At 32.7% G+C, this 7,952-nt stretch overlaps 1 long non-coding RNA gene across 5 annotated transcripts; it reads right to left on the minus strand.

The window, feature by feature from the left end:
* Positions 1-1,759: 1,759 nt before the first annotated feature.
* On the minus strand, positions 1,760-7,676 carry LOC110941152. Of its 5 annotated transcripts, none has more exons than XR_004892804.1 (8): positions 7,390-7,675; positions 7,238-7,310; positions 6,422-6,512; positions 6,245-6,315; positions 5,768-5,881; positions 4,362-5,702; positions 4,075-4,192; positions 1,761-1,999 (listed from the first exon to the last, which is right to left on the minus strand). It is a non-coding gene; the product is annotated as an uncharacterized LOC110941152 (long non-coding RNA). The 5 variants fall into 5 exon arrangements; XR_004892805.1 differs by having other exon boundaries at positions 1,762-1,999; positions 4,362-4,455; positions 5,208-5,881; positions 7,390-7,670; XR_002593871.2 differs by having other exon boundaries at positions 1,767-1,999; positions 4,362-4,455; positions 7,390-7,653.
* Positions 7,677-7,952: the final 276 nt, after the last annotated feature.

Genomic DNA, 7,952 nt, shown 5'->3' on the forward strand with positions numbered 1-7,952 from the left:
ATAAAAAAAATATGTATGTTCTACATGTATTGAATAAATCATTTTAACGAAATAGTTGATTAAAATAAATATTTTTGTTTTAATATGTGATTATCAGTGATCCTTGCCCTTATCATCAAAATATAAAAACAATTAAAACTACCAATTAAATAAAATTTTTATCTTTATAAAAATTTAAAACGTTAATATATTTTTTTAGATTTTAATAATTAATATATGATTATAATAATTAATATATTATTATCCGTTATCTTTATCTTTATCAATAAAATCTCTTCTACAAATTTTAAATTTTAAATTTAACATTATCAGTAATTGATATTCTATAATAAATATTTAGAAAAATAATTAAGACCGCCTCATAGAGCGCCATATGTCCCTTACATGGTTTCTTTTATTATATAACATAGATATTTTAATATTATTATATATATAATTAGAGAATGCCTACATGAGAATCAATGAAATTTTCAATTTTCACATATATACTTTTGCCAAGTCAAGTACGATGTATAGAGCCAACGGGGTGATGGTCCGTTCGTAAAAATAGAACCTTTAAACAACTTCGAAGAGAGAAAAGGTTCTAGATTCAATTCTCATAAATTACAGAGATTAAAAAAAATTGCCGTTCAAAAAAAGCACAGTGTACAGAACCATTTTGAATAGTGATGATATTTTCCTATTTTTCTTTGTGTACAAAATTACAAATTCTATCCGGTAGAATTTTGTCAGCCAATTTGAAATGAATTACTGTTAAGTATATTAAATATGAGTTTTTAGGACCCATGCGTTGCGATGGGACCGTTAAACCGACCAAAACATAGACGTTAAAACATTTAACCACACACGTGCGCTGCATACAGTTAAGTACGTAAACGAAACAATAACATTGGTTCGTTATAGTACGGTTACTCGCTACAACAACCAATAGAGAAAATCCATATGCCCAAAAGGATATATGAGAAACATAAAAATGAATACCGGTATATAATATAAGTAATATTTTACTGAATTGTTTTTGTTAATATAAACTATTTTGGTATAACCATATATATTGATTTATTCAAAAAATTAGAGTAATTAGTTTATATTTAGAAAATATATGATAGTTATCTTAATTAAATAATAAAACAATTTATACAAAACAATTAATTTATTAATCTATGGTCAAAAGATTGACGATGATTACTTAGTATATATCTTTTTTAATTATTATTTGTATAGATATAAATAATAATTATCTATAATTAGGTAGAAGAGATTAAACTAAATAATATTTTGTAAGAGATTATATATAATTAATTAGAATATATTAAACTAAATGATAATTATTCATAAAGTACATTGTTTAATATAATGACAAGTGTCCCAAACATGATTTCTTTTATTATATAGTATAGATTTTTGAAATCTTTTTATATGTGACTATATCGGAAATAAAATCTTATAGGTCAATTGTGAAAATTTGTTAATCTTTAACCAAAGTAGTATATACTTTAACCCGTGTGCTACACGAGCACACGGGATTGCTCCTTCTAATTGCAGAGTGTGCTACACGGTGTTGTGTCTACACGGGATTGCCACATTTATATGAATTTACTCCATGTATACATTTTATATTTAAATTTTTCATATCATCTCAGAGAAACTGTATACCATATACAGTAAAAGAGAAAATAATGATAATATATTGAAGAAGACCATCAACACCGTAACTTTTTTTAGCAGTAGAAATACCAATAGATGAAATAAATTAAAACAATTTTGAGCATTTTCCCCACATAACCGACTTTGAAATAACTTGTTCGTGATGCAAGAATATAAAAAAATATATATTTATACTTAAAGCACCAGCAAATTTTAGACAATGAACATATTTGTATCTTTTACTTGAATCTCAAATTCGAAGTAAAGATATTGATTTCTAAAGTGACCATTTCTTCAAAAAAGTTGATATTCCCATTTAGTTTTCGAAGTCTCAATTATACGGGCATTCAACCTGTTACAAAAGCCTCAAATAAAGTTAGTAACGATTACAAATCACAAATAATATAAATAATTAAGATTAGAGTAAACTGCCATTTTGGTCCCTGTGTTTTGGCCAGTTTTGCTACTTTAGTCCAAATCTCAAACTTATTACATCCAGGGCCCTGTGGTTTGCATTTTGTTGTCATTTTAGTCCAAAAGTGAAATTTGACCAGAATCCCCAATTTCAACCCCCTGTTTTGTCCTTATCTTCAGGGGCAAAGTGGTCATTTATGAATTATTATAACAAATTATTAATTAAATTAAAATAAATAATCCATTTATCCCTTTATCTTCTTCACAAATGAAACATCATCTTCTTCACAAATGAATCCCAAATCCCTTTATCTTCTTCACATCATCTTCTGCAGTGCCACCACCATCACTCCTCTCCCCTCTTTCTATCCTAGCCACCACACACACCGGCCACCACTCCTCCACCCGCACCCACAGGAGATCGGCACATCTCCTCCCAAAAAGCCCTAATTACTACCGATAATCAACAACAAAAAGCTACTGGAAGAAGATCACCACCTCCTCCTTCACCTGCTCCGCCGGTTCTCTCTCTCTCTCCTCCCCTGATTTTCGCTATTGGTCTGATTTGGGTGTGGGTAATGGCTCAGATCTGCCGGTTTTAATGATGTTCTTGATTTTCTGGAGAAGGTGATCGGAGATAGTTCAGATGATGAAAGTGAAAGTGAAGGTGATTCTTCAACAGTTTCTGATTGCGAGAGTGTAGTTTCTGGAACTGGAGTTATTGATCGAACCGGATTGGTTCAGTTGGATGAGAGTGACAAATTGGGTGAGATTGTTGAGAAGAAATTTGTTGCTAGATTGAGTTATGTCGGGATTGATGTTCGAGTTGAGTATATTCATCGGAATATGTTTAATGCTAGTGAGATTGCTCAAGCTAGGTTGAGTAGCTTTCAGATTTATACGAAATCTGTGGAGAAAAAGAATGGTGGAGATGCGAATGTTAAGTATGCTTGGTTTCGTGGTTCAAAGGATGAGATTCATAAGATTGTTGTTTATGGATTTGGGTTTGATAATGTTCGGAAGAATGATGGTTTTGGTCATGGAGTTGTTCTCTCTGCTGATCATTCTCCTCTTGAAAGGTAGTTTGATCTTAATTCATGTCTTGAGTTTACTATCATTACATTGGTTTAGGTGACGATAATGGCTCAGATCGGACGGAGATGATAGTGGTGCGCCGTGAGAGATGGTGGTTCAGATCTGCCGGTTTTGATGATCTTGATTTTCTAGGTTTTGATGATGATGTTTGAAGATGAATTTTCTGGGTTTGATGATGATATTTGAAGATGAATTTTCTGGGTTTGATGATGATGTTTGAAGATTGCTCAAGATGAATTTTCTGGGTTTGATGATGATGTTTGAAGATTGCTCAAGATGAATTTTCTGGGTTTGATGATGATGTTCTAAGATGATGTTCTTGATCCGGTTTTAATTGCAAAAAAAAATGGAATTTAAAAAATGACCAAAATGCCCCTGCACTAAAGGACAAAATAATCAGTTTTCAACAGTCAAAATAGAGAGTTTTTGGATTTTGGACCAAAATGGCAACAAAATGCAAACCACAGGGCCCTGGATGTAATAAGTTTGAGATTTGGACTAAAGTGGCAAAACTGGCCAAACCACAGGGACCAAAATGGCAGTTTACTCTTAAGATTAATTAGTCAACAAAATTGAATCATTTGGAAAAAAGAGTTTCTATGTTTCTTACATAAACAAATATGTTTTAGATTTACTACTTATGTGTTGAAGATCCAACAAAATACAAATACTGATGGAAAACATAAAAGGCAATTTGGTCTTCGAATGTAACAATGGGCATAACCAACATATTAGGCCTAGTAATGGGCCAGATCAATATGATATCTAAAAACGATTTGACCCGGCTCATGATTTGTCACTTAGCCCTAAAAAATAAAGTTGGATACCAATATCTTTCAACAACAATTGTTTAGATTTATAGGGCAAAACATCAAAGAACAAATTTGAAAATAAAACAAAAAAATAAATGCATCATACCTGCAGTTTGCTAACAAAATTACAACCATGTATAGAATTGTATGCCATCGCAGCCGAATCCAATGACTTATACCGCATATACGTTTCATCGTAAATGAAAAGAATCACTTCTACACACCTGCAAAAAATCATTTTGCGTCATCATCAACCACAAACAACTACAACATAACAACAAAAAATGCTACAAAATCTATTATTTAGTGTTGCCGAATAATGCTGGGACCATCAATGCAAGTAAAAAAATATAATATGAAACAGTTTCATTAAAATTAGTTAGATTAGCGTACCTTAAGAACGTGACCGTGAACGTGTGAATTCTTCGATACTATCCCAAACATCAAGTGCAACTACTTTGTCTAGGTGCCATTTGTTCTTGCTTATCTAAATATTAAAAAATGTAAAAAGGGTTAGAAACAACATGTAGAGATTAGAGGTGGCAAAATGGTGTAAAGGCCACGGCCTCATTATTACACTAACTGCCCCAATTAAAATTAAATCCATACCTAAAACTTCAAAACTAAACTAAAAAACCACAATCAACTAAAAACCTTAAAAAAACTAAGGCAAAACAAACCAAACCAAACTGTAACCGAACAAAACTGAACCTAACTATGCCTTATGCAAACTAATCGAAAGATCACAAATCGTCGTAAAAGTCATAACTGGTCCTTTGTTGAAACTTAATCCACCTACACAGACAACCAATCCGTTACAAAATCTAATTAAATTTGAACAAAAAAACACAAATCAACAACATACTTGATGAAATCACTACACCGGAACAACTTATTGCCACAGTGAGGTCAAACAAATTGTGTATGAACCATTATTTAACACTATAAATGTGTGTGAGAAAGAATAAATTGATCAAGTGAGTGTACAAAAGACATGTTTGAAAAGGGGACGAAGAAACTGCGGAAAATCTTCGTGGAGATCCTGGCCACAGAATGCATAATATATGTGTGTGGAAATTGTGTGCATGAATTTAGGGGAGATTAAGAGAATATTTGCTTAGATTTCTCAAAGTCGTAGAAAATAGCTGTAGAGAAAGTGTGCCATAGCCATAATTTCTCAACTCATATCTTCTTTATCATATGCTTAAGATGTTATAATCACAGGTTTTGTTGCTAAACCTGCGTAGTCATTCTTCTTCTACCGACGCAACTTGATTTGATGTTGTTTCAATTATATGACAGCAGCCACCACCGTCGCTCAACTACCGAAGCACGGTCACAGCGGATGACACTAAGAAATTTCGGCATTCCTTACCCATTCTTTCAACCCACGCATATAATAATTTTCTATAACTTTAAACTTGAACCATGGAATGGTAACTTAAACTCATCAGCATAATAAAAAAAACAACATAGAATTATCATCCACTTTTGTATAGCCATCAATGAGCATTGGGTCACTTTTGCTAACATCAGCATCATCCACAGCTTTCGACTCTTCTTATTTCACAAGAGTGGCTTTTAAAGCCTTGTTTTGTTAATCTTTTCTCGCTTTTCTTCGTATGCAGCTAACTACTCCCCAACCATCCCAAACCAATGGAACTTTTTGGATAGGGTAACTTTTAAAGCTTTAGGTGGTGGATATGATTGAAGCACTCTTGCACGTGTACCAAACTAAAAATACAGTTGTAAGTAGTGAGATAAAAAAGCACCAATGCCATTGTATATAGAAAGTAAACCTTAAAAAACTGCAAAGTTTTTTGTGATGCTCGCTCCAACGAAGAAACATGAGTTGAAGTTTCTTCTCCTCTGGCTTAGCAGCAACACAAAGCATCTATAGGAATACACAGTTGCTGAAAAACCATAATAGCCAAATCATAATTAATATATTAATTGATTATAAGAAATAATTTAAATGTGGTTATGGGTCGAAAAGATGAACCAAACCAACCTCACCCAGTCTAATTTGACCTGTACAAAAATGACCTATTTCGACCTAATAACCAACCTCTAGTGTTTGGTCTAAGCAAAAAACGAAAAAAGGATAACTTCACTGTTTTAGATCTAGTATCAGAGCAAAACAGAAAAGGATAAGTTCACTATTTCTGATCTATAGTATAGAGCCTCATAAATCATTTATCTGGGATTATGATTGTACAAATAATGTGTTTGTAATAATAAATAGCACATTAACTGTATTAAGAAAAATAACTCACATTCATGGTTGTGGGTCAACCAAGCCAGGTCCATTTCAAACCAATCCGCATCGACCCACCAAGTTGCTACGCTGGTATTTAGTAAAGCATTAAAAAAACATAATAAATAAGCTCATCGCTTTAATTTTAGAAACTAAAAACAAAAAAACTGAAATACAAACCAAGCTTTGCTCATACCATCAATTTAATTCTAAGCCGCAACCGACTACCCGCTTCAATCTTTCACTTTCCTCACGTGCTCTTTGCTCAGACCAATTTATTAAAGCTTCTACATTATAGCCTTTATTAGAAGGTATAATTAAGTGTGTATTATCATACAAAATTAAGGAAAACAACTGGAAGAAGATTGGTGTCAAAGAAACAAACTTAACAGTTAAACTAATAAACTTATGTTTCTAAGCAATTACAAAATTCTACAAAAACTGAATCTCCTTAGTCAGCATACTTTTTTAGTAATTTTACCTCGTATTCGTTCTAATACCAATAGTTAAAACAGATTTAAATAGAGTATAATCACATAAACAATGAAATGACTCAAAATTGAGCTTGTGCATCAGCACCATGCTAAGATGAGTAGTTGTCGGTTGCGGCTCAGAATGGAGTACCAACAATTCTCTCCACCAACCTCCAATCATGGTTTCATGTTAATGTAGTACATTCGCATATAATGAAAAACTACTTAATTCAAAGTCAGCCATTATTAAAACCCTACAGCTTTTTCATACAGCTAATCATACAACTTTTTCATAGAACCCGACAACTTCGGGTTTAAAACCCTAAATCAAAAAGGTATTACAATGAAAAAAAGAAAAGTAGCATAATCAAGCATCTGATTCAGTATAGGTAAAAGGAGTCGTAACTACAATCGGGACAAATCTAGACAAAAATACAAGGTAGCGATGACTTGATGAACGACAAAGAGATACCAAAGATTAGTTACTAAATAAAAGTAAATCAGCAATGATTTTGATATATAAAAATGATAAATCAAACCTTTTTGATGAAGAAGGTTGGATTGAATGAGTGAAGAAGTAGAGCCGAGAGATGAAGAGAAACCATAGTTCGTCTGATTATAACATCAAGATTCATCAATAAGTATTGCAAAATTTAAGATATAAATCTACAAAAAAACAAATTCGATTTACCATATCAGTCGATTTAGATCGAGAGATCACCGTCATAATATAAAGTATAAACCGAGTCACCGTCATAATCCCAATCGGAACCCTAAATCGAATACCTTGAAGATGAAGATGAGAATCCATGGTCTAGCTGAAGGAGGTGGCTAGGTTTTCTCCAAAGAGAATGCGCATGAGGGATTATCTGATGAAGAGGAACAATGTAAACAAAAAAAAAAACCTAATCGACAAAGAGTATGAGAGAAGACGTCTTGCTTTATATATGGAAGGAACAACAATGACCCTAATCACCCATTCGGATCCCGCGTCGGGTTGCAAAAGAGGGAAATGAAGGGATTTAGAAAAATGGCGGGAAAATGAGATTTAGAGGCCCTAGATGGGGACATGTGTCTCCTAGTTAAGGCTTTTATTAGGTTGTATAGACTATATACTTTCCTTTTAAATGTCGCAGGGTCTAAAGAAAATAATAAAGGCATGAGTTAATTTACTAAAGAATTATAGGGGCTTCAACATTGAGGCTAAAAAGGTTAACATGCATAATGATTCGGTGGTTTGTGGATTAATAATTT

The sequence above is a fragment of the Helianthus annuus genome, chromosome 5 (genome assembly GCF_002127325.2).
Source record: "Helianthus annuus cultivar XRQ/B chromosome 5, HanXRQr2.0-SUNRISE, whole genome shotgun sequence".
Taxonomy (NCBI): Eukaryota; Viridiplantae; Streptophyta; class Magnoliopsida; order Asterales; family Asteraceae; genus Helianthus; species Helianthus annuus.